Genomic DNA, 27,518 nt, shown 5'->3' on the forward strand with positions numbered 1-27,518 from the left:
AGAACTTGTGAATCACCCAGTGCCCTGAGGGTGCTGGGAATGTTGACCCTGTTTTGAACCAGTTTCCTTTCATGGAGAGCCAAGCTGTTGCATAGGGCTGGAAGAGGTCCAGAAGCAACTGATTGTTCCTGGTCCAGACCACACCCTTGTGTTACCCAAAAGCTTCTAGACTAACCCCAGCCTCTCATAGCTCTGTGGGCATTGGTAACAGGATCTCTAAACTTTTCCTATGACAATTTTCCTTCTTTCTTGTCACAACTGCCATGTCTCCTATCCACTCTTCCACTCTCTGTATGCAATACTGTGGGAATTTCTACAGTTCAGGGAAATAATCCTGTTAGGCAAGATCAGGAAATAACTGTAGTAACTGGGAATGTAGCTCAAAGGATTGCTCCTTTTGTAATTTTCTAGGAGCAGATGGTTTCCTCCCCTCCATCCATGAACGTCTCTCTCTCCCCTTTCTCCAGCAAGCACATGATATTTCAAGGCCTACAGCGCCACCTAGTGGAATAGCAGTCCTCTCCATGAGGCACATTGTCATCCCTTTGCTAAAACACTCTAATTTCCCAATTCTCCTCCCTTTTTGTACCCCTCTGTTAGAGACCAGGCTTTACGCCCCATCTGTGAATGGGAAAACTCAACAACGAGGAGAAAAATGTCCTCTAAAACCAAATTTGAGCCCCAATACTGTCTCATCAGCAGGAAAACCGCCACTGAGTCCTCACGTTCTTTTAAGTCACCTCTTCTGCCTCCAATTAAAATGGTACTTCAATAATAAGAGAATTTTTATGTGTGGAAGTTAACCAGAACCAATGAATAAGGATAAATACTCCAGTCCAGGCCATAATAGCAGAATGTAGAGCTCAACCCAGTACACTCCCTCCATTAAGGGGCCTTGCCCAAATCCAATTGTTATATAGTCTTTCGTGAGATCCATCTATTGGGGAGCCATGCAGATCACACAAGTGTAAGAAGTCAAAGGGAAATCACCAATGGAGGGACTAGAGGTGCATGGGTAAGCGCGACTAACTCCATCTCTTAGTTCCTCCGGATCTGTGGCTGAGGGTCACACTTGCATCCATGGGTGGCACTTTTAATGGGTGCCAGGGCTCAGAGAACCAAGGAGGGAAAACAGCTGGGGGGACATCCCTGCTGTCTTTCCTTCCACCCTGGACCATTCTAAAGGAAGGAGGGGAATGAGGGATGCCTTGTCTCCTATATCTTTCTAGCCATCTTCCGTCTGCACCCCTCTGGAGTACATTCTGAAACAGTGAGACTATTTTGACCCTGAAACTTTGCTTTTGCTCAAGGACATCTCCTTCTTAATAGACCTTTGAAGGCATTGTGCAATTGACTCAGCTCTAGCAGTCATATTGACTCAGCTCTTAGCAGTCATATCATGCAGGCCCAAAGGGAACGATTCCTCAAAACTAGAGAAGCAACTTCTGGGGGAATTATCTGAGGCAGCTGTTGGATGTCCCAGACCTTCTTGTCCTCGTTATTTAGAGCCCCCTCCAATCACACCATCATCTCCTCCAGCTCCACCATCTCCAAAACTCTCCACTCCTCCAGCTTCACTCTTACCCCTACAAGACATGCCCAGTGGAGGTGATGCCACTAGGGTTCAAGTTCCCTTCTCATTGCAGGACCTTAGGCAAATAAAGGAAGGCTTATGCAGATTTTCTGATGACCCCAATAGGTATATAGAAGCTTTCCAAAATTTAACTCAGGTGTTTGACTCTCATGGTGGGATGTTATGCTGCTCCTAAGCCAAACCCTAACCACAGCTAATAACCAGGCAGCTCTGCAGGCAGCAGATAAATTCAGAGATGAGCAATATGTCTCCATAGTGGGACCAAAATGAAAAGAGAAAATAGGGAAAAATGAAGAAATGGGGAATCACCATTCCCCATAGGAAGAGAGGCAGTAACTCTTGACAACCCTGATTGGAACCCCAATGACTCCACAGATGAATGGGAGAGAAAACCCTTTTTGATGTGCATATTGGAGAGCCTACAAGGAACTAGGGACAAATCTCTTAATTAATCTAAACCGTCCATGATAGACCAGAAGCCAGATGAGAATCAGTTGGCCTTTATGGACAAGCTGAGAGAGGTGCTAATAAAACACACACCCTTATCCCCCGATTCAGTTGAGGGATAGATAATACTAAAGTACAAGTTTATTACACAGGCATCTCCCAATATTAGAAGGAAACTGCAGAAGCAGGCTTTAGGAACAGATAACACCTTGGAAAACCTCCTGAGGGTGGCCACCTCAGTCTTTTATAATAGGGACCAGGAGGAGGCCCAGGAGAAAGAGAGGAAACACAAAAGAAGGACAAAGACTTGAGTAGCTGCTTTGCAGGCTTGCAAGGTCCAGGATCCCTGAGGTGCATCTGCTAGTTGCTACCAGTGTGGCAAGTCAGGGAACTTTAAGAAGGAGTGCCCAGGGAGCAAGAAGAAGCCACCTCAACCCTGTCCAACGTGTGGCAGGGACCACTGGAGATTAGACTGCCTTGGAGATGGAAGTCACTGGGTTCAGAGCCAGTCTCACAGATGGTCCAAAAGGACTGATAGGTTCCAGGGCTCAAAACCCCAGCTCAAGCAGCTCAAATTGCCACTATTGCACAGAAGCCCCGGGTGATTCTGGAGATTGAAGGAAGAAGAGTGGACCTCCTTCTGGACACCAGAGTCAGCCTCTCTCTTTCCCTCTCTAATGCAGGCCTCCCCTCTTCCCATAGCATGACTGTGATGGGCATCTCAGGAAAGGTTCTAACCCAGTATTTTCCTCAACCCCTCAGTTGTAGCTGGGGGGACCTCCTATTTACACATGACTTCTTAATTATGCCTGAAAGTCTCATTCCTTTATTAGGTAGAGACATTTTAGCTCGCATGGGGTCGGCATTCTTATAGCCCTGGGACAAACTCTTTGTTTCTCCCTGGTAGAAGCTAGTATTAATCCAGAAGTATGGGCAACTCAAGGCAGAATAGGTTGAACTATAACTGCTATTCTAGTCTAGTCCAGATCCTTCTTAAGGATCCCACTTCTTTTTCTAACCAGAGAAAATATCCCCTAAAGCCAGAGGCTAGGAAAGGGCTAGAAGCCATTATTAATAACTTGAAAATGCAGGGCCTATTCAAACCCTGTAACAGCCCCTGCAATACCCCAGTATTAGGAGTACAAAAACCCAATGGGGAATAGAGACTAGTTCAGTACCTTTGCCTCATTAATGAGACCATAGTCCCAATTCATCCAGTGGCCCCTAATCTCTATATCTTGCTGACTCAACTACCTGAGGGAACTAAATAGTTCACAGTCCTAGGTGTAAAAGTTACCTTGTTCTGTGTACAATTACATCTTGACTCTCAATACCTGTTTTACTTTGAAGATCTCTCTGGCCAAACTGCCCAGTTAACATGGATGGTGCTGCCTCTGGGATTTCAACACAGTCCTCACTTGTTTGAACAGGCACCATCAAAGGACCTCTCTGAATTTTCCCATCCTCAGGTCAGAATCTTGCAATATGTAGATGACCTTCTGTTCTGTGTCCCAACTTAGGAAGCTTCTCAGGAAGGTACAGAAGCTCTTCTTAATTTCTTAGCTGGCAGAAGACATAAGGTTTCAAAATCCAAGACCCAGCTTTGCCAAACCTTAGTGAAGTACCTGGGTCTAGTGTTGTCTGAAGGGACCAGAGCATTAGGGGAAGAAATGATTAAGCCCATTTCCTTCTTCCCCCTCCCTAACACCTTCAAGCAACTAAAAGGATGTTTGAGTATATAGGATTTTGCAGACTATGGATGCCTGTGTACAGTGAGCTAGCTTACCCCCTATATCACTTCATAAAAGAGACTCAAGTGGCTAAAACTCATTTCCTAACTTGGGAACCTGAATCTCAAAAGGCCTTTTATCAGCTAAAGCCTTTCTCAAGGCATCAGCCCTCAGCCTTTCCATAGGGAGGACCTTCAATCTTTATGTATCAGAAAGGAAGGGAATGACTCTGGAAGTTTTAACTCAAGCCCAAGGACCAGCTCAACAGCCAGTGGGCTACCTGAGTAAGAAACTTGATTTGGTGGTTAAAGAATGGCCAGCATGCCTCTGAGCAGTTGCCATGGTGGCCTTACTCATACCAGAAGCCACCAAATTAAAACTCCCCTAGAAAATCCAGACTGGACCATCTTTACAGATGGAAGTTCCTGTGTGGAGCAAGGAGTCTGTTAGGCAGGATATGCAGTAGTCACTCTGAATGATGTTATTGAAAGTGTACCCCTCTCTCCAGACACAAGCATTCAACTAGCTGAACTGATAGCTCTTACAAGAGCACTCAAATTAAGCAAGGGAAAGGTAACTAACATTTGCACTGACTCCAAGTATGCTTTCTTAGTCCTTCATGCACATGCTGCCATCTGGAAGGAAAGGCACTTCCTTACAGCTAATGGGTGCTCTATAAAATACCTTCAGGAAATTAACAGGTTATTATCTTCAGTTTTCCTTCCACAAGAGGCAGCAGTGATGCATTGTAAGGGACATCAGGGAGGACAGATGAAATAGCTGAAGGAAAAAAGTTAGCTGATCAGGCAGCGAAGTCAGCAGCAAGAAAGCCTCGGGGTCTTAACACACTCAAAGCCTCTCTAATCTGGGAAGGCTCCATAAGAGAAATTAAGCCCTAGTACTCCCCTCCAGAAACAGAATGGGCCATTTCTTGAGGGTACACTTTCCAGCCCTCAGGGTAGCTACAGTCAGAGGATGGCAAACTCCACTTGCCAGCCTCCAGTCAATGGAAAGTCCTTAAGACCCTTTACAAAGCTTTTCACTTGGGAAAGGATAAAACTTATCAGTGTGCCCAGAGATTGTTTATAGGGTAGAACTTATTAAGAATAGTCAAGCATGTTGTTAATGCTTGTGAAGTCTGTCTTAAAAATAATCACCTCAACAGGCAGCTCCTTCCTCCTCAAACCCAAAGGATGAGAAGATATCCAGGAGAAGACTGGAAGATAAACTTCACCCACATGCCAAAGATGAAGGACATTCAATACCTCCTGGTATGGATAGATACTTTCACTAACTGAGTAGAAGCATTTCTGTGCTATACAGAAAAGGCGTCCAAGGTAATAAAAGTGTTAGTTAATGAAATAACTCCCCACTTTGGTCTACCTAAATACCTCCAAAGTGGCAATGACCCCTCATTTAGGGCAGCCATCACACAGGGGATCTCAAAGGCACTAGGCATACAGTATCATCTCCATTGTGCTTGGAGACCTCAGTCCTCAGGAAAGGTAGAGAAGACCAATGGTATTATCAAAAGACACCTCAGAAAACTGTCCCAATAAACTCACCTTCCTTGGGTCACTCGTCTTCCCATGGCTTTATTGTGGGTAGGAAATACCCCTTCAAAGTTAGGTCTAAGCCCTTTCAAGATGCTGTATGGATGGACTTTCCTTACCAGTGATTTTTTACTAGACCAGGAAACCTCTGAATTGGTTAGGCATGTAACCTCTCTGGCTCACGTTCAACAGGAATTAACAAAACCAGCAGAAGCCCAACCCCAAGAAATAAGGCCACCTTTATTTAACCCAGGAGATTTGGTATTGGCGAAAGCTCTCTCTTCTCTCTCTCCTTCCCTAAGCCCAAGCTGGGAGAGCACTACACTTTTCATCTTTCAACCCCCTTGGCGGTAAAAGTTACAGAAATTGACTCCTGGATACATCACATTTGAGTCAAAGTCTGGAAGGCTGAGGGAGCAACTGCTGACAGCCTAGAGGAATGTCCCAGATATCAATGCAAAAAAATAGGAGATCTTAAGTTGAAAAATCAGAAAAGATAAGTAAATGAATAAGGGTTACTCATCCTACTAAGTCTCATCCCTAACTTATCAGATACTTTCAGTCATTTCTACTTTTCCTCTCAAAATTCACTGTCAGATATTAGAACTTCTTTTTGGTGCATAATTGCAGGAAGATTTTGATTATCCATGGGATTACATTTGTAACTTCATAAACCCCCCAAGGGAAATTCTATACTTAGTAAAATTTTAGATGGAAATTATGTATTATCCCACTCTTGTGGGAATTGCTATACTCACTCTACTATTTGCAGTAGGACTATACACTGTGGCACCTGTGATGTGGAATTCTGGTTGCAAAATTTGAATTGCTGTACTATTCTGCCTAATTATCATGTTTATAATAAGTAATTATATAATAATTACAGGAAAGATTTAGCCAAATTTAACACTAAAGTTACTGTAGTCACCCAATCTAATGTCACTTATCCTAAGAAAAACATTGCTTTTATATTAACGCTTCTGGTAAAGTACAGCGACATCTGGTGGAGGCAAACTAGTATTACAACCAATCAGAACGGCTAACAGTTGTCAAACCCTACTGTCATGGTTATGGCCTATGTACTACCCCCACTAATAATAGTAATCTTAACACTCATATTCGAGCCCTATTTTCTAAATATTCTTGTAAAATTTATCTCTTCTAGCCTAGAAGTTATTAAACTCCAAATGGTGCTGCAGATGGAACCATGAATGGACACACCTGTCTTCTGAGGATGCTCAGATTGACCCCAGGAGGAGCCCTAGCTGTTTTTCCCCACACAACACCTCTTTTCAGCAGGAAGTAGCCAGAAAGAGTCATTATCCAACACTTCCTAATAGCAGTTAGGGTTACCACTCCTGAGAGGGGAAATATGATAGAGGAGATATAAAGGAATTATTCAGGCAGATAGTGAAGGTAAAAGAGTCCTCAGCAGGGCTTCCTTTTACACAAAAAGCTTCCTCCCAAATCATTTCTTTTTTAACAAAGAGCAGTCTGAAAAATTGAGCTGCAAACATAGATAAGCAATGCTGGAAGCTGTGTCAATAGAAAAGGGCTACCTGGGGGCCAGACATCTAACATGGATGCTCCGTCTTCCCTTTATTTGTTACCACATATACAATTAAGAAAAAGGCAACATGACACCAGCAGGCAGAGGATTCAACTGCATAATAGATTAGGGTGGGGGCAGCCAGCTTTTCGTGCCCTATGCAAATATCACACCTAGCCTTAACCAGTTTTTTACACCTCATGCAAATGGCACATCTAGTCCAACCAGTCTTTTGTGCCCAATGTAAATCAGACACCACCTCCTCACCAGGCATCTATAAAACCCCCTGCATTTTGCCACAGATCCAGCAACCCATTTTTTGGGACCCCTCTCTGCTTCATAGAGCTTTTCTCTTTTGCCTATTAAACTTCTGATTCTAACCTTGTTCCTTTTGTGTTCACATCCTTGATTTTCTTGGCATGAGACAATGAATCTCAGGTATCACCTCAGTCAATGAGGCCACTTCATTACCTTCAACAACGCATTAAACAGAATCTCACTCTATATCCTAAGTTATATGACATGAAGAAGACAAGCACTATTCCAACTATGCTTGATTTTTTTTCAAAGAAATGAAACAATTCTCAATATTACTAAGGTTTTAAATTACAGTATACTACATATTAGTTTTACTATTTTCCCTCACCATTTTCCTCTACATTCATAACCAACAGTAAGAGAGTTTTTAATGCCTTCACAAAAAAATTTTAAAGGTCACAGAACAATTGTGACTTCTCCATTGATAATTAAAATTACAGGATTTCAGCATGCACAGTCACTTTTAGGGTCCCATGCTACTGTGCAAAGCAAGGACTGCTAATACACGCATACACACAACACACCCCCCCCCCCCCACTGGCTTTGATTTGCTATTACAGTTAGGTCTTGAACAACATGGGAGTTAGGGGCACCAACCCCTACATAGTTGAAAATCTGTGTATAACTTTTCACTTTCCCAAAACTTAACTCCTAGTATCTAGTGTTGACCAGAAGCCTTACCAATAACATCGAAAGTCAATTAACAAATATTTTTCCTGTTATGTGTATTACATAGTGTATCCTTACAATGAAGTAAGCTAGAGAAAAGAAAATGTTATTATGAAAATCATAAAAAAGGCCGGGCGCGGTGGCTCAAGCCTGTAATCCCAGCACTTTGGGAGGCTGAGACGGGCGGATCACGAGGTCAGGAGATCGAGACCCTCCTGGCTAATACAGTGAAACCCCGTCTCTACTAAAAATACAAAAACTGGCCGGGCGAGGTGGCGGGCGCCTGTAGTCCCAGCTACTCGGGAGGCTGAGGCAGGAGAATGGCGTAAACCCGGGAGGCGGAGCTTGCAGTGAGCTGAGATCCGGCCACTGCACTCCAGCCTGGGCGACAGAGCGAGACTCCGCCTCAAAAAAAAAAAAAAAAAAAAGAAAATCATAAAAAAGAGAAAATATGTTTACTGCATTATACTGTATTTATCAGTATGATAAATTTGTATCATCTTTTGACAAGATGAATTATGTATCTGAAATGACTGGCAACCTCAGCTGCAGGACACTTTGAGGAGATGGCTGATTGAAAACCTAGGGCAGAGAATGAATAAGGTAAGCCTGGAATGACATGTTTTCTAGAAAGCAAGTAAGCACTCAAAGACTAATGAGGTCGTGTTAAAAGGACACAGGAGCCAGTCTGGAAAGACTTCCAGTAGCCAAAGTTGGGACAATTGAGGATCAAAAAGAAAAATGACTATAAATGATGGAAACACATTAAACATGTAAAAATCGACCTGTCTCTAACTTTACTGAGAAAAATGCAAAACAAAGCAAAACCTTGCTTACTAACATTGGGGGTCACTGCTAGAGCAACTCTTACTCTAGATATTGGTAGCTAAAGAAAAAGAATCAAACACAGAGTCTGTCTTTCCAGTAGGGACTGTCTATCAGGACAACCATAGTCCCAGTTTTTAAGGGAAATCTCTTCCTTACTGAAGACTGCTAAAAAACGGAAAGAGGCAGAGAACTGGATTGTCACAAAATTTTAGTCCCACTCAGACCTAGAGCTGGTCCTAAGGGGAAAGATGTAACTTTATAGTGGAGGAATCTGATAATCAGCATCTTACCTCAATCATCAAATCAACATCCTTAATGGTGGCAAACACAGATGGCATGTGCCGTCTCTAGATGTGATGTATGGTGACTTATACAGCATCACCTATGAGGTACTCATGCCTAGGATGTTTACCCAGAATCTAATTACACCTTTAGATCTAACTTCAGCTCACAGAAAATGCAGAGGATATAGGGAGAAAATGAAATAAAGCCATAAAGAAATTGACAAATCCCAAATGTGTCTGTTCTACAAGGCAATTTAATTGTTTCTGCAGCAAGATAATAAAAGGAGGGATTGTCTGTTCTTAATTAAAAGAGACTTAAGAGGCACATTAATCAAATGTAATGTATGGTACTTCATTGGACGCTGGTTTGAATAAACACATTACAGAGCTCATTTTGGGAAAATTTGAGTATAGATTAGATATTAAGTGATTTTAGGAGATTATGAATTTTATTAGCAATAAATAAATTTTATTAGCAATAAATAGCACAAAACTTCCTTTTCAAGATGCATAATAAAATGCATACGGGTATGATATTGTAAGATAACATGTAAGATCTGTTATTTACTCTAAAATGCTTTAGCAGAAGAAAACTGAAAGGAGTTAATATGGCAAAATATTAGCAATTTTAAATTTAAAATGATGGGTATATGAGCGTTCGTGATGCAATTTTCTCCACTCTTCTATATGTTTGAAGCTTTCACAAATAAAAAAAAAATCCATTTTGAAACTAAAGATGTCTGATGACTAAAATGTCTTGCTGCCTGAGTGTGTTGGTTTGTCTTTCAGATTTGTGGAGAGGGAATTGGCTTCCTGGTTAAAGTGATAGGATTGTTCCATCATTGGCTATGATCTGAAGCCCTTAACCACAAAATTGGAAAGCAGCCAGCAAGGCAATTGTCCAGGGTGCAGATTACTGGGTGTCACTGTGTACCTAAGGACTTCTTCCTCAGCTTCCTTCTGCCCTGAGGCTTTGAGGTCTCTCTCACTGGAGGTCAAACTGTCCTGGACAAAGTCACTTAAGCAGTGAAGCATTTTAGATGACCTTTCACAACTTGGACCCACTCTGTCCCCTGCCCCCACCCCATTAGGGAGGTTCAACTGATATCAGTTGTTTATTATGTCCAGGTCCGAGAGTCATTTATCCTCACTTACCTGTGTCTCTGACTACAGAAACTGACTGAGATACTTGATAGAAACTTGGGGCTAAGGAGAAAGTATAAAGCTCCATTCATAGAACTAAATCACTCTCTATCTTTCCCCGAAACCCTAGATTTGAGGGAAACAGAGACTTTGGTATTTAAATAGTTGATACTCTATTTTTTTAATTAAAATTTTTTTGTAAGTTTTTATTTTTTTAACTGACAGATAAAATTGTATGTATTCATTATGTACAACTTGATGCTTTGAAGTGTATATACATTGTGGAATGGTTAAATTTATCTAATTAATAAATGTACTACTTCACATAGCTATCATTTTTGTGGTGAAAACACTCACCTTTTTTGTGTTTTTAAGAATACAATATATTGTTATTAACTATAGTCACCATACTGTATAATAGATCTATTGAACTTACTCCTCTTATCTAACTGTAATTATGTGTCCTTTGACTAACATCTCTCCAACCCACCCTCCCCTCCAACAACCCCAGCCCACCATTCTACTCTCTACTTCTATGAGATCAACTTTTTTTAGATTCCACATATGAGTGAGACAATGCAGTATTTGTCTCTCTGTGCTGGTTTATTTCACTTAACATAATGTCCTCCATGTTCATTCATGTTGTCATAAATGCCAGAATTTCCCTCTTTTCTGGCTAAATAGCATTCTTTTGTGTGTATATATCACGTTTTCTTTATCCATTCATTTGTCGATTAATACTTAGGTTGATTTCATATCTTGGCTATTGTGTATAATGCTGCAATAAACATGGGAGTTTAGATATCATTTTGACAGGTCGCTTCCAAGATGGCCAATTAGGAACAGCTCTGGTCTGCAGCTCCTAGCGAGATTGACACAGAAGATGGATGATTTCTGCATTTCCAACTGAGGTACCTGGTTCATCTCATTGGGACTGGTTGGATAGCGGGTGCAGCCCACATAGGGCAAGATGAAGCAGGGAGGGGCATTGCCTCACCTGGGAAGTGCAAGGGGTCAGGGAATTTCCCTTTCCCAGCCAAGACAAGCTGTGACAGACTGTACCTGGTGAAATGGTACACTCCTGACCAAATACTGCACTTTTCCCACAGTCTTAGCAACCGGTAGACCAGGAGATACCCTCCAATGCCTGACTTGGCAGTTCCCACTCCCACAGAGCCTTGCTCACTGCTAGTGCAACAGTCTCAGATCAACCTGTGAGTCTGCAGCTTGATGAGGAGGGTGGGGCATCCGCAATTGCTGAGGCTTGAGTAGCTCACAGTGTAAACAAAGAGGCTGGGAAGCATGAACTGGGTGGAGCCCACCGCAGCTTAGCAAGGCCTACTGCCTCTCTAGATTCCACCTCTGGGGGGAAGGCATAGTAGAACAAAAGGCAGCAGACAGCTTCTGCAGACTTAAACGTCCCTGTCTGACAGCTCTGAAGAAAGCAGTGGTTCTCTCAGCATAGCATTCGAGCTCCAGGAACAAACACACTGCTTCCTCAAGTGGGTCCCTGATCCCCATGTAGCCTGACTGGGAAACACCTCCCAGTAGGGGCCAACAGACACCTCAAACAGTCAGGTGCCTCTCTGGGATGAAGCTTCCAGAGGAAGGATCAGGCAGCAATATTTGCTGTTCTGCAGCCTTCACTGGTGATACCCAAGAAAACAGGGTCTGGAGTGGACCTCCAGCAAACTCCAACAGACTGCAGCTGAGGGGTCTGACAGTTAGAAGGAAAACTAACAAACAGAAAGGAATAGCATCAACATCAACAAAAAGGACATCCACATCAAAACCCCATCTGTAGGTCACCAACGTCAAAGACCAAAGGTAGATAAAAACACAAAGATGGGGAGAAACTGAGCAGAAACCTGAAAATTCCAAAAAACAGAATATCTCTTCTCTTCCAAAGGATCACGCTCCTTGTCAGCAAAGGAACAAAACTGGACAAAGAATGAGTTTGAAGAGTTGATAGAGGAGGCTTCAGAAAGTAGGTAATAACAAACTTCTCCGAGCTGAAGGAGCATGTTCTAACCCATTGCAAGGAAGCTAAAAACATTGAAAAAAGGTTGGATGAATGGCTAACTAGAATAAACAGTGTAGAGAAGACCTTAAATAACCTGATGGAGCTGAAAACCACAGCACAAGAACTTTGTGATGCATGCACAAGCTTCAATAGTTGATTTGATCAAGTGTAAGAAAGGATATCAGTGATTGAAGATAACATTAATGAAATAAAGCGAGAATACAAGATTAGAGAAAAAAGAGTGAAAAGAAATAAAGACTCCAACAAGTATGGGACTATGGGAAAAGACCAAATGTACACTTGATTGGTGTACTGGAAAGTGACAGGGAGAATGGAACCAAGTTAAAAAACACTCTTCAGGATATTATCCAGGAGAACTTCCCTAACATAGCAAGGCAGGCCAACATTCAATTTTAGGAAATACAGAGTACACCACAAAGATACTCTCAAGAAGAGCAACTCCAAGACACATAATTGTCAGATTCACCAAGGTTGAAATGAAGGAAAAAATGTTAAGGGCGGCCGGAGAGAGAGGTCGGGTTATCCACAAAGGGAAGCCCATCAGACTAATAGCTTATCTCTTGGCAGAAACTCTACAGGCCAGAAGAGAGTGGGGGCCAATATTCAACATTCTTAAAGAAAAAAATTTTCAACCCAGAATTTCATATCCAGCCAAACTAAGTTTCATAAGTGAAGGAGAAATAAAATCCTTTACAGACAAGCAAATGCTGAGAGATTTTTGTCACCACCAGGCCTGCTTTACAAGAGCTCCTGATTGAAGCACTAAACATGGAAAAGAACAACCAGTACCAGCCACTGCAAAAACATGCCAAATGGTAAAGACCATCGATGCTATGAAGAAACTGCATCATTATCGGACAAAATAACCAGCTAGCATCATAATGACAGGTTCAAGTTCAAACATAACAATATTAACCTTAAATGTAAATGGGCAAATGCCCCAATTAAAAGACACAGACTGGCAAATTGGATAAAGAGTCAAGACCCATTGGTGTGCTGTATTCAGGAGACCCGTCTCACATGCAAAGATGCACATAGGCTCAAAATAAAGGGATGCAGGAAGATCTACCAAGCAAATGGAAAGCGGGGAAAAACAAAAACCAAAAAACCAAAAAAAAAAAAAAAAACAGGGATTGCAATCCTAGTCTCTGATAAAACAGACTTTAAACCAACAAAGATCAAAAGAGACAAGGCCACTACATAATGGTAAAACGATCAATTCACCAAGAAGAGCTAACTATCCTAAATATATATACACCCAATACAGGAGCACCCAGATTCATAAAGCAAGTCCTTAGAGACCTACAAAGAGACTTAGACTCCCACACAATTATAATGGGAGACTTTAACTCCCCACTGTCAATATTAGACAGAACAACGAGACAGAAAATTAACAAGGATATTCAGGACTTGAACTCAGCTCTCGACCAAGTGGACCTAATAGGCATCTACAGAACTCTCCAGCCCAAATCAACAGAATATGCATTCTTCTCAGCACCACATCACACTTATTCTAAAACTGACCACATAATTGGTAGTAAAACACTCCTCCGCAAATGTAAAAGAACAGAAATCACAACAAACTGTCTCTCAGACCACAGTGCAATCAAATTAGAACTCAGGATTAAGAAACTCACTCAAAACTGCACAACTACGTGGAAACTGAACAACCTGCTCCTGAGTAACTACTGGGTGAATAAAGAAATGAAGGCCGAAATAAAGATGTTCTTTGAAACCAATGAGAACAAAGACACAATGTACCAGTACCTCTGGGACACATTTAAAGCAGTGTGTAGAGGGAAATTTATAGCACTAAATGCCCACAAGAGAAAGCAGGAAAGATCTAAAATTGACACCCTAACCTCACAATTAAAAGAACTAGAGAAGCAAGAACAAACAAATTCAAAAGCTAGCAGAAGGCAAGAAATAATATCAGAGCAGAACTGAAGGAGATAGAGACACAAAAAACCGTTCCAAAAATCAATGAATCCAGGAGCTGGTTTTTTGAAAAGATCAACAAAATAGACCACTAGCAAGACTAATAACGAAGAAAACAGAGAAGAATCAAAGAGACACAATAAAAAATGATAAAGGGGATATCACCACTGATCCCACAGAAATACAAACTACCATCAGAGGATACTATAAACACCTCTACACAAATAAACTAGAAAATCTAGAAGAAATGGATACATTCCTGGACACATACACCCTCCCAAGACTAAACCAGGAAGAAGTTGAATCTCTGAAAAGCCCAATAACAGGATCTGAAATTGAGGCAATAATTAATAGCCTACCAACCAAAAAAAGTTCAGCACCAGATGGATTCACAGCTGAATTCTACCAGAAGTATAAGGAGGAGCTGGTACCATTCCTTCTGAAACTACTCCAATCAATAGAAAAAGAGGGAATCCTCCCTAATTCATTTTATGAGGCTAGCATCATCCTGATACCAAAGCCTGGTAGAGACACAACAAAAAAAGAGAATTTTAGACCAATATCCCTGATGAACTTCAATGCGAAAATCCTCAGTAAAATACTGGCAAACCGAATCCAGCAGCCCATCAGAAATCTTATCTACCATAATCAAGTTGGCTTCATCCCTGCAATGCAAGGCTGGTTCAACATATGCAAATCAATAAATGTAATCCATTACATAAACAGGGCCAACAACAAAAACCACATGATTATCTCAATAGATGCAGAAAAGACTTCTTGCAAAATTCAGCAGCCCTTCATGCTAAAAACTCTCAATAAACTAGGTATTGATGGAACATATCTCGAAATAATAAGAGCTATTAATGACAAACCCATAGCCAATATCATACTGAATGGGCAAAAACTGGAAACATTCCCTTTGAAAACCAGCACAAGACAAGGATGCCCTCTCTCACCACTCCTATTCAACATAGTGTTGGAAGTTCTGGCTAGGGCAATCAGACAAGAGAAAGAACATGATTGTATATTTAGAAAACCCCATCTTCTCAACCCCAAATCTCCTTAAGCTGATAAGCAACTTCAGCAAAATCTCAGTATACAAAATCAATGTGAAAAAAATCACAAGGATTCCTACACACTGATAACAGACAAACAGAGCCAAATCATGAGTGAACTGGCATTCACAATTACTACAAAGAGAATAAAATACCTAGGAATCCAACTTACAAGGAATGTGAAGGACCTCTTCAAGGAGAACTACAAACCACTGCTCCATGAAATAGAAGAGGACACAAACAAATGGAAGAACAGTCCATGCTCATGGATGGGAAGAATCAATATCATGAAAAAGGCTATACTGCCCAAGGTAATTTATAGATTCAGTGCTATCCCCATCAAGCTACCAATGACTTTCTTCACAGAATTGGAAAAAACTGCTTTAAAGTTCATATGGAACCAAAAAAGACTCTGCATTGCCAAGACAAACCTAAGCAAAAAGAACAAAGTTGGAGGCATCATGCTACCTGACTTCAAACTATACTACACGGCTGCAGTAACCAAAACAGCATGGTACTGGTACCAAAACAGATATATATACTCGTGGAACAGAACAGAAGCCTCAGAAATAGCACCACACATCTACAACCATCTAATCTTTGACAAACCTGACAAAAACAAGAAATGGGGAGAGGATTCCCTATTTAATAAACGGTGCTGGTAAAACTGGCTGGCCATATGTAGAAAGCTGAAGCTGGAACCCCTCCTCACACTGTATACAAAATTTAACTCAAGGTGGATTAAAGACGTACATGTAAGACCTAACACCATAAGAACCCGAGAAGAAAACCTAGGCAATACCATTCATGACATAGGCATGGGCAAAGTCTTCATGACTGAAACACCAAAAGCAATGGTAACAAAAGCCAAAATAGGCAAATGGGATCTAATTAAACTAAAGAGCTTCTGCACAGCAGAAGAAACTATCATCAGAGTGAGCAGGCAACCTACAGAATGGGAGAAAATTTTTTCAATCTACCCATCTGACAAAGGGCTAATATCCAGAATCTACAGATTTACAGAACTTAAAGAGATTTGCAAGAAAAAAATAACTCCATCAAAAAGTGGGCAAAGCGTATGAACAGACACTTCTCAAAAGAAGACATTTATACAGCCAACAGACATATGAAAAAAATGCTCATCACTGGTCATCAGAGAAATGCAAATCAAAACCACAATAAGATACCATCTCATGCCAGTTAGAATGGCGATCATTAAAAAGTCAGGAAACAACAGATACTGGAGAGGATGTGGAGAAATAGAAACACTTTTACACTGCTGTTGATAGTGTAAATTAGTTCAACCATTGTGGAAGACAGTGTGGCAATTTCTCATGGATCTAGAACTAGAAAAAGCATTTGACCCAGCAATTCCATTACTGGGTTTATACCCAAGGATTATAAAGCATACTACTATAAAGACCCATGCACACATATGTTTATTGTGGCACTATTCACAATAGCAAAGACTTGGAACCAACCCAAATGTCTATCAACGATAGAGTGGATAAAGAAAATGTGGCACATATATACTGTGGAATACTATGCTGCCATAGAAAAGATGATTTCATGTCCTTTGCAGAGACATGGATGAAGCTGAAAACCATCATTCTAAGTGAACTCTCTGAAGGACAGAAAACCAAACACCACATGTTCTTACTCATAGGTGGGAATTGAAAAACTAGAACACATGGACACAGGGCGGGGAACATAACACACCGGGGTGTGTCGGGGGATGGGGGATGGAGAATGGGGGATGGGGGAGGGATAACATTAGGAGAAATATCTAACGTAAATGATGAGTTGATGGGTGCAGCAAACCAACATGGCACATGTATACCTACATAACAAACCTGCATGTTGTGTACATGTACCCAATAACTTAAAGTATATATATATATATATAAAAGATATCATTTTGACATATGAATTTCATTTCTTCTGGATCTATTCCCTGTAGTGGGATAACTAAATCATATAGTAGTTTTATTTTTAGTTTTTTGAGAAAACTCCATACTGTTTTCTGTAATGGTTATACTAATTTACATCCCCCACCAACAGTGTGTTAGAGTTCCCTTTTCTCCATGTCTTCACCAACGCTTACATTTTGTCTTTTTGATAAGTCATTCTAACAGGTGTGAGGTGATATTTCATTGTTGTTTTGCTTTGCGGTTTTCTGATAATTAGTTATATTGAGCATTTTGTTCATATACCTGTTGGCTATTTGTATGTCTTCTTTTGTTGAATGTCTTATTTTGATTATATTAAGGTCCCTTAACCATTTTTAAGATTGGGTTATTTGTTTTCTTGCTATTGAGTTGTTTGAGTTCCTTATATATTTTAGATATTAAGCCCTTGTCATATGTATAGTTTTCAAATATTTTCTCCCATTCTATAGGTTGTTTCTTTACTCTGTAGATTACTTCCTTCGCCATGCATAAGCTTTTTAGTTTGATGTAATCCCATTTGTCATTTTTGCTTCTGTGCCTATCGTTTTGAGATCATATCCAAAAAAATCATTGCTCAGACAGATGCCATGAAGGTTTTCTCCTATGTTTCCTTCTAGCAGTTTTATAGTTTTGGATATTAAATTTAAGTCTTTAATCCATTTTGGGTTAATTTTTGCATATGGTAAAAGATAAGGGTTTAATTTCATTTTTCTGCATGTGGATATCCAGGTTTCCCAACACCATTTATTGAAGATACTGTCATTTTCTCATTGTATATCTTTGGCACTTTTGTTAAAATTCAGTGGGCTGTAAATACTTGGATGTATTTCTGGCTTCTCTTAGTGTTTCATTGGTCTGTGTGTCTGCTTTTATGCCAGTAACATGCTGTTTTTGTTGCCATAGCTTTGTAGTATATGATACTATAGTTTTGAACCTCATTGTACTATACACAGATTCACTACAGGATGTAACTGAGAATACAGGAATTCTAGGTCACCCTCTTATTTTACAGACAAAGATAGTTAGGCATAAAGTAAGGAGTTTGCCTAAGAATGGTAGAGCTGGGCCTAGAATTCACCCTGAGCTCAAGCTTTTTCAACTTATCAATTTCAAGCTATTTTCTACTAGATTGTCCCCAAATTCTTTGCCTCCACCCAGATCCTTTCTTGGTGCTACAAGAAGTTTTCTAGATATTTCTGCCTCTATGCATCTTGTGACCTACTTTGATAAAGATTTAAAAAACTAGATTGGAAGATGGTGGATTGGAGGCAGTGTTAGCATGCCTCTCTGACTTGGAAAGACAAAATAGTGGGTAGAGATTCACACTGTGAACTTTTTTCCAAGAAGTAATGCAGGAATTTAACAAAAATTAAATTAAAGTTCGTCTGAAGGAAACCACAGACTCCTTGAAGGAAGTAACAGACTACAGCCTACACTGTGAGCCAGGCAAAAATCTGTAAGTCCCCAGAGTGTTAGAGGGTCAAAGACTGCCTCCAACATACACATCCCTACCAGGGAATCTGACAATCCAAGTCGTGGGTAGGGGGGGTGGGGCTTAACCCTACTGAGGGCTGGAGCTGATTTAGGGAGTGGTGAAAAATATGTAAGGAGCAGCAGCAGGAAGAACATTGTGTGCATTCCCAGTCTCCAGTGCAGACTGAGGGAAGCCATTTCTGATTCTACCTCACAGGAGATTTTGTGGAAGTCTGCTAGCTAACTCAGGCAATGGTTGTAGTTTGAGAGAAACTCCCAACTGAAATTTGCAATATAATCTCCAGCGATGATGAATTCCACTTGCTAGAATTTGGGGGAAGAGTGGCCAGAACTGTGGGGGAGGGCGGGAAGTGTGCTGCAGCCATGTCTGCAGGAGCTGACACCCTGGCTTTGTGAACAAATGGGAGGGGAATGGCCTGAAAGCCAAGGTTGCTCTCTCCCCTATGAAGGCATATGGCCTGGGGCAGTTTTGAGTTCTGAGTGTAGACTGCCTGAAACTTAGCTAGTTGCTGCTAGCAGAACACTGCAGGTGTGAGAACTGCCTTGCCAAGTGCGTGGGAGCAGGATGGGGCTTACTGGCACCTGCTACTCCCCATTTCCTGAGAGAACTCTTCTGTGCAGCTGAGGCAGCCAAGCTTCTCCCTGGAACATTACCCTAGTGGCCAGAGAACCACCCCATGGCTCCTAGAGGGGCCACTGCTTGTCCTGAATGTGGACAGCCGGAGTGCAGACCTGCCTGACCCAGCCCCCATCTGGCTTTGCCTCTGCACTTGCCCTGGTAGCTTAACACAAAGGACAGAAATATTTGGTGAATTTATAGCCCTGCCTATCACCTGAAAAACCAGAGTACCTCCTCTAGGTAACATAAGGCAAGCACAAATCCCACTGCTGCTACCACAGCTGGTATTATTTTACAAGGGCCACCTCCTGGCCGGAGGTCAGCTAACAACTAACCTCAGCTATCACCATTGTTTGCACCACTCTGGCTAACCAGGAGGTCCTGAGTCTGTCCATGTGACCAGTACATTACTACTGCAACCAGCATTTAAGAAAACCAATAAAATAAGGCTATTTATAACCAAGGAACCTCACAGAGTCTACATCACTCCCCTGCCACCCCCATCAGAGCTGGTGCTGGTACCCACTGCTGGGAGACTTGAGAACAGATCACATTGCTGAATCACTTGCAGACATTCCCCAGCACCAACCTGGAGTGTAGTAGCCCCACCAAATAGCTAGACCCAGAGGAGCAGCAGCATTCCAGTAACCTGGTTCTCAGGGACTCCTATACCTAGGGGAAGAAGGAGTGCACCACATCAAGGGAACACCCTCTGGGACAAAAGATGTGGACGGCAGGCGTTGAGTCCTAAATATTTCCATTGGTGGGAAGTTTCTTTTAGCAGAGGTGCAGCTGTAGTGCTGGGCTCAGTGGGGAAAATCTGCAGCTCCACTTCAACAGTCGGGCAGTCCTGGTACTTGTGAAGGATCTTGGAGAAGGGGACTTATTTTCCCCCTCATCTGCCACTGCAGACATAGCTGGGGGTTCTCCCATGGGTACTTAGGATGGGTACACATATAGAGAGCCTTTCTGGAACACTTTAAGGTGACTGCATTCACACAGGAGGAGCACACTTCAGGTTCAGGCTTGCATGGGAGACAGGGTCACAATCCCTCTCTACTTGGAACATCAACATTTCTGCAGATGAAAATAGGTGCCTGTCTCGTTCGAATAGCCAGAACTCTGGGTCAAGAGTGTGTCTGGGAGGTAGATTGCTTGCCTGCTGGCCTGGCAGGGAAGCTGAGGTGACTTCCATCCTCCCCATGTATAAGATCTTGTGCATTTAACTGAGAGCTTCTCTGACCCCCTCTGTTGAGGCTGGGATCTCTGCCCACCATTGTGTATCGCATTTATTCACCTGCTTTAGCCAGAACTGGTTTCTACCAAGGAACACCTCCCCTACTGGCTTGAAGTATGAACTATTCAACCCAGTAAATAAAATACTGGGGAAAGATAAATAAATAAGTGCACATCATGGAAGAATGAGATAAGCTTCAAGAGACTGCTGCCATTCCAGTCCCATAGGGGACTGTGAAGTTTCTCACATACCAAGGACATTGCTACTATAACCAACATCTGACAAAACTATCATACAAAGATTCTTTATAGCCAAGGAACTCAAATAGCATCTTCACCTTTGAAAGCACCAAGAGCTGAAATAGGCTACAATAAACTACATGCATTAAAGTCACATCCTTAAGAGGGAAAATTTAATTTTAAAAAACACAGTCAAACCAAAAATAAATTCAAGACTACTTAGAATAATTAGTGTACCCAAATGAGAAGGAGTCAGAAAAGTAATTTTGATAATATGGCAAAGCAGGGTTCTAAAGCACCCCCAAAAGACCATACTAGGTCTCCAGCAATGGATCCAAACCAAGATAAAAACTTTGAAATACTAGACAAAGAATTCAAAAGGTTGATTATTAAGCTACTCAAAGAGATACCAGAGAAAGCTGAAAACCAGCATAAAAAAATTAAAAAAAAATTCAGGACATGAATAAAAAATTTCCTAAAGAGATATGTTAAAGAAAAGTCAATTAGAACTTCTTGAAATGAAAATCACATTAAGGGAATTACAAAATGTGGTGGAACGTTTTAACAATAGACTAGAACAAGCAAAAGAAAGAATTTCAGAACTTGAAGGCAAGGCTTTAGAATTAACCCAATCAGACAAAAAACAAGAAAAAAAAAAGAATCAAAAGAAATAAACAAATTCTCCAAAAAATATGGGATTATGTAAAATGACCAAACCTAAGAAAAATCGGTGTTTCTGAGAACGAAGAAAAAGCAAATGGTTTGGAAAACTTATTTGAGGAAATAAATGAGGAAACCTCACTGGCTTTGCTAGAGATTTAGATATGAAAATATAAGCAGCTCAAAGAACTCCTGGGAGATTCATTGTGAAAAGGACATCACCATATAGTCACCAAGCTATCTAAAGTCAACATGAAGGAAAGAATTCTAAGAGCAGTGAGACTAAAGCATCAGATAACCAATGAAGCAAAACCTAAGTTCCTACTTCTCAGTAAAAACTTACAAGCCAGAAGGGATTTTAATCTATCTTTAGCTTTCTTAAACAGAGCAAATGTCAGTCAAGAATTTTGTATCCAGCAAAACTAAGTTTCATAAATGAAGGAGAAATAAAGTCATTTTCAGACAAACAAATACTGAGTAAATTTGTCACTATCAGAGAAGCCCTACAAGAAATGCTAAAAGAAGTTTCAAATATTGAAATAAAAGGTCAGTATGCACCAGAATAAAATCTCTTGAAAACATAAAACTCACAGGAGCTATAAAACAATAACATTATGAATAAAACAAAGTAGGTAGCACCTAACATCATGATGTTAACAGGATCTCTGTTGATGCCTGGAACAGGATCTCACATCTCAATATTAACATTGATTGTAAATGGCCTAAATACTCCACTTAAAAAATACTGATTGGCTGCATGGATTAAAAAAAATCACAAACCTAATATCTGCTGCCTTCAAGAGACTCACCTAACTTGTAAGAATTCATATAAACTTAAGGTAAACGGGTGGGAAAAGATATTCCATGCAAATGGAAACCAAAAGTGAGCATGAGTAGCTATTCTCATATCAGATAAAACAGACTTTAAAGGAACAAAAGTTAAGAAAAAGACAAAGAAAGTAATTATATAATGCTTAAAGGATCGATCCCACAAGAAGACATTACTATCCTAAATTTATACACACCTAACATTGGAGCTCCCAGATTAATAAAACAATTATTGCTAGACCTAAGAAATGAGATAACAGCAACACAGTAATAGTGGGGGACTTCAACACTCCACTGACAGCATTAGACAGATCATCAAGACAGAAAGGCAACAAAGAAACAATGGAATTAAACTACACTCTAGAACAAATGGACCTAACAGATATTTGCAGAATATTCTACCCAAAAACTGAAGAATATACATTCTTCTCTTTACCACATGGAATGTTCTCCAAGATTGACCATGTGATAGGCCACAAAACAAGTCTCAATAAATTAAAAACATCAGAATAATATTAAGTATTTTCTCAGACCACAGTGGAATAAAACTAGAAATCAACTCCAAAAGAAACATTCAAAAGTATATAAATACATAAGAATTAAACAACCTGCTTCCAAATAATTTTGGGGTTAACAATGAAACCAAGATGGAAATTTAAAAAATTATTTGAAATGAATGATATTAGCAACGCAAGTTATCAAAACCTCTGGGATACAGCAAAAACAGTGCTAAAAGGAAAGTTTATAGTGTTAAATGCCTACATTGGAAAGCCTGAAAGATCACAAACTGACAATATAATGTCACATTTCAAGGAACTAGAGAAACTAGAACAAACTGAAACCAAATCTGGCAGAAGAAAAGAAATAACAAAGATCAGAACAGAACTAAATGAATTTGAAACAAAAAATACAAAAGATCAATGAAACAAAAAGTTGGTTCTTTGAAAAGATAAACAGAATTGATACATCATTAGCTACATTAACCAAGAAGGGAGAAGATTCAAATAAGCTCAATTAGAAGTGAAACTGGAGACATTACAACCAAAAACTACAGATATACAAACAATCATTTAAGACTACTATGAACACTTCTATGCACACAAACTAGAAAACCAGAGGAAATAGATAAACTCCTGGAAACATACAACCCTCCTACATTAAATTAGGAAGAAGTAGAAAGCATGAACAAACCAATAATGAGCAGTGAGATTGAACTAGTAATAAAATAAAAATTGCCAACAACAACAGCAGCAGTGACAGCAACAACAACAGCCCAGGATGAAATGGATTCACAACTGAATTCTATGAGACATCCAGAGAAGAGGTGGTATGAATCCTACTGAAACTATTCCAAAAAATTGAGAAAGAATGAATCATCTCTAAATCATTCTATGAAGACAATATCACCCTAATGCCAAAACAAGGAAAGTACTTAACAAAAAAAGAAAACTATAGACAAATATCCCTAATAAACATAGATGCAAAAATCCTCAACAAAATACTAACTAACTAAATCCAATAGCACATAAAAAAGATAATTCACCATGATCAAGTGGGTTTCATCCCAGGGATGCAGGAATGTTTTAACATACATAAGTCAATAAATATGATACATCACTTAAAGAGAATTTAAAAATAAAAACCATATGATCATCTCAATAGATGCAGAAAAAGCATTTGATAAAATCCAGCATTCTTTCATGGTAAAAACCCTCAACAAACTAGGCATAGAAGGGACTTACCTCAAAATAGTAAAAGCCATATATGACAAACCCACAGCCAACATCATACTGAATGGGGAAAAGTTGAAAGCATTCCCCCATGCTTATAACCGGAATAAGACAAGAATGCCCACTGTCATCATTTCTATTCAACATAGTATTGGAAATATTAGCAAGAACAATCAGGCAAGAGAAGGAAATAAAGGGCATCCAAAATGGAAAAGAAGAAGTCAAACTATTGCTCTTTGCTGATAATATGATTATATACCTAGAAAACCCCAAATACTTGTTCAAAAGATTCCTAGATTTGATAAATAAATTTAGTAAAGCCTCAGGTTATGAAATCAATGTACACAAAGCAGTATCACCACTGTATACCAGTAACAGCCAAGCTGAGGATCAAATCAAGAACTCCATTTTTTTTTACAATAGCTGGAAAAAAAAAAAAAAAACCCTAGGAATACACTTAGTCAAGGAGATCTCTATAAGGAGAACTACAGAACACTGCTAAAAAAAATAATGGATGGCAAAAACAAGTGGGAACACATCCCACATTATGGATTGGAAGAATCAATATCATGAAAATGACTATATTAGCTAAAACAGTCTACAGATTCAATGCAATTCCTATCAAAATACCAGCATAATTTTTCATAAAATTAGAAAAAACAATTCTAAAATTCATATGAAACCCAGAAAGAGCCCAAATAGCCAAAGAAACCTAAGCAAAAAGAACAGATCTAGAGGCATCACATTACCAAACTTCAAATTATACTACTAAGGTATAGTTACCAAAACAACATGGTATAAAAGTAGACACATAGACCAGTGAAAAATCATAGAGAACCCAGAAATAAAGCCAAATACTTACAACCAACTTATCTCTGACCAAGCATACAGAAATATAAATTGAGGAAAGGACACCCTATTTAATAAACGGTGCTGGGAAAACTGGATAACTGCATGTAGAATAATGAAACTGGATCACTATTTCTCACCTTATACAAAAATAAACTCAAGGTGATTCAGAGAACTTCAGATCTTAAGTCTAAGACCTGAAACCATAAAAATTCTAGAAGAAAACCTAGGAAAACCTCTACTGAACATTGGCCTAGGCAAAGAATTCATGACTAAGACCACCAAAACAGATACAACTAAAGCAAAAATAAAAAAAGGTACCTAATTAAACTAAAAGCCTCTGTACAGCAAAAGAAATAATCATCACAGTAAACAGACAACCCACAGAGTAGGAGAAAATATTTGCAAATTGTGTGTCTGACAAAGGACCAGTATCCAGAATCTACAAGGAACTCAAACAAATAAGCAAGAAAAAAAAATCCCATCAAAAAGTGGACTAATGACATGGATAGACGTTTCTTCAAAGAATATATACAAATTGCCAATAAACATATGAAAAAATGCTCAACATCACTAATCATCAGGTAAATGCAAATTAAAACTACAAGGAGATACTATCTTACCCCTGCAAGAATGGCCATCATTAAAAAGTCAAAAAACAGTAGACGTTGGCATGGTTATGGTAAAAAGGGAACACTTAGACACTGCTGGTGGGAATGTAAATTGGTACAATCTCCGTGGAAAAGAGTATAGAGATTTCTTTTTTTTTTTATTTTTTATTTTTTTTTTTTTTTTTTTTTATTATACTTTAAGTTCTAGGGTACATGTGCATGACGTTTATATCATGTATAACTCCCCAATGCAATCCCTCCCTCCTCCCCCCTCCCCATGATAGGCCCCAGTGTGTGATGTTCCCCTTCCCGAGTCCAAGTGATCTCATTGTTCAGTTCCCACCTATGAGTGAGAACATGCGGTGTTTGGTTTTCTCTTCTTGTGATAGTTTGCTAAGAATGATGGTTTCCAGCTGCATCCATGTCCCTACAAAGGACGCAAACTCATCCTTTTTGATGGCTGCATAGTATTCCATGGTGTATATGTGCCACATTTTCTTAATCCAGTCTGTCACAGATGGACATTTGGGTTGATTCCAAGTCTTTGCTATTGTGAATAGTGCCGCAATAAACATACGTGTGCATGTGTCTTTGTAGTAGAGTAATTTATAATCCTTTGGGTATATACCCAGTAGTGGGATGGCTGGGTCATATGGTACATCTAGTTCTAGATCCTTGAGGAATCGCCATACTGTTTTCCATAATGGTTGAACTAGTTTACAATCCCACCAACAGTGTAAAAGTGTTCCTATTTCTCCACATCCTCTCCAACACCTGTTGTTTCCTGACTTCTTAATGATTGCCATTCTAACTGGTGTGAGATGGTATCTCATTGTGGTTTTGATTTGCATTTCTCTGATGGCCAGTGATGATGAGCATTTTTTCATGTGTCTGTTGGCTGTATGGATGTCTTCTTTTGAGAAATGTCTGTTCATATCCTTTCCCCACTTTTTGATGGGGTTGTTTGTTTTTTTCTTGTATATTTGTTTGAGTTCTTGGTAGATTCTGGATATTAGCCCTTTGTCAGATGAGTAGGTTGCAAAAATTTTTTCCCATTCTGTAGGTTGCCTGTTCACTCTGATGGTAGTTTCTTTAGCTGTGCAAAAGCTCTTTAGTTTAATGAGATCCCATGTGTCAATTTTTGCTTTTGCTGCCGTTGCTTTTGGTGTTTTAGACATGAAGTCCTTGCCCATGCCTATGTCCTGAATGGTACTACCTAGATTTTCTTCTAGGGTTTTTATGGTATTAGGTCTAACATTTAAGTCTCTAATCCATCTTGAATTAATCTTGTATAAGGGGTAAGGAAAGGATCCAGTTTCAGCTTTCTACTTATGGCTAGCCAATTTTCCCAGCACCATTTATTAAATAGGGAATCCTTTCCCCATTTCTTGTTTCTCTCAGGTTTGTCAAAGATCAGATGGCTGTAGATGTGTGGTATTATTTCTGAGGACTCTGTTCTGTTCCATTGGTCTATATCTCTGTTGTGGTACCAGTACCATGCTGTTTTGGTTACTGTAGCCTTGTAGTATAGTTTGAAGTCAGGTAGCGTGACGCCTCCAGCTTTGTCCTTTTGACTTAGGATTGTCTTGGCAATGCGGGCTCTTTTTTGGTTCCATATGAACTTTAAAGCCGTTTTTTCCAATTCTGTGAAGAAAGTCATTGGTAGCTTGATGGGGATGGCATTGAATCTATAAATCACCTTGGGCAGTATGGCCATTTTCACGATATTGATTCTTCCTATCCATGAGCATGGTATGTTCTTCCATTTGTTTGTGTCCTCTTTGATTTCACTGAGCAGTGGTTTGTAGTTCTCCTTGAAGAGGTCCTTGACATCCCTTGTAAGCTGGATTCCTAGGTATTTGATTCTCTTGAAGCAATTGTGAATGGAAGTTCATTCCTGATTTGGCTCTCTGCTTGTCTGTTACTGGTGTATAAGAATGCTTGTGATTTTTGCACATTAATTTTGTATCCTGAGACTTTGCTGAAGTTGCTTATCAGCTTAAGCAGATTTTGGGCTGAGACAATGGGGTTTTCTAAATATACAATCATGTCATCTGCAAACAGGGACAATTTGACTTCTTCTTTTCCTAACTGGATACCCTTGATTTCTTTCTCTTGCCTGATTGCCCTAGCCAGAACTTCCAACACTA

This window comes from Trachypithecus francoisi, unplaced genomic scaffold, assembly GCF_009764315.1.
Source record: "Trachypithecus francoisi isolate TF-2019V2 unplaced genomic scaffold, Tfra_2.0 Lachesis_group17, whole genome shotgun sequence".
Taxonomy (NCBI): domain Eukaryota; kingdom Metazoa; phylum Chordata; class Mammalia; order Primates; family Cercopithecidae; genus Trachypithecus; species Trachypithecus francoisi.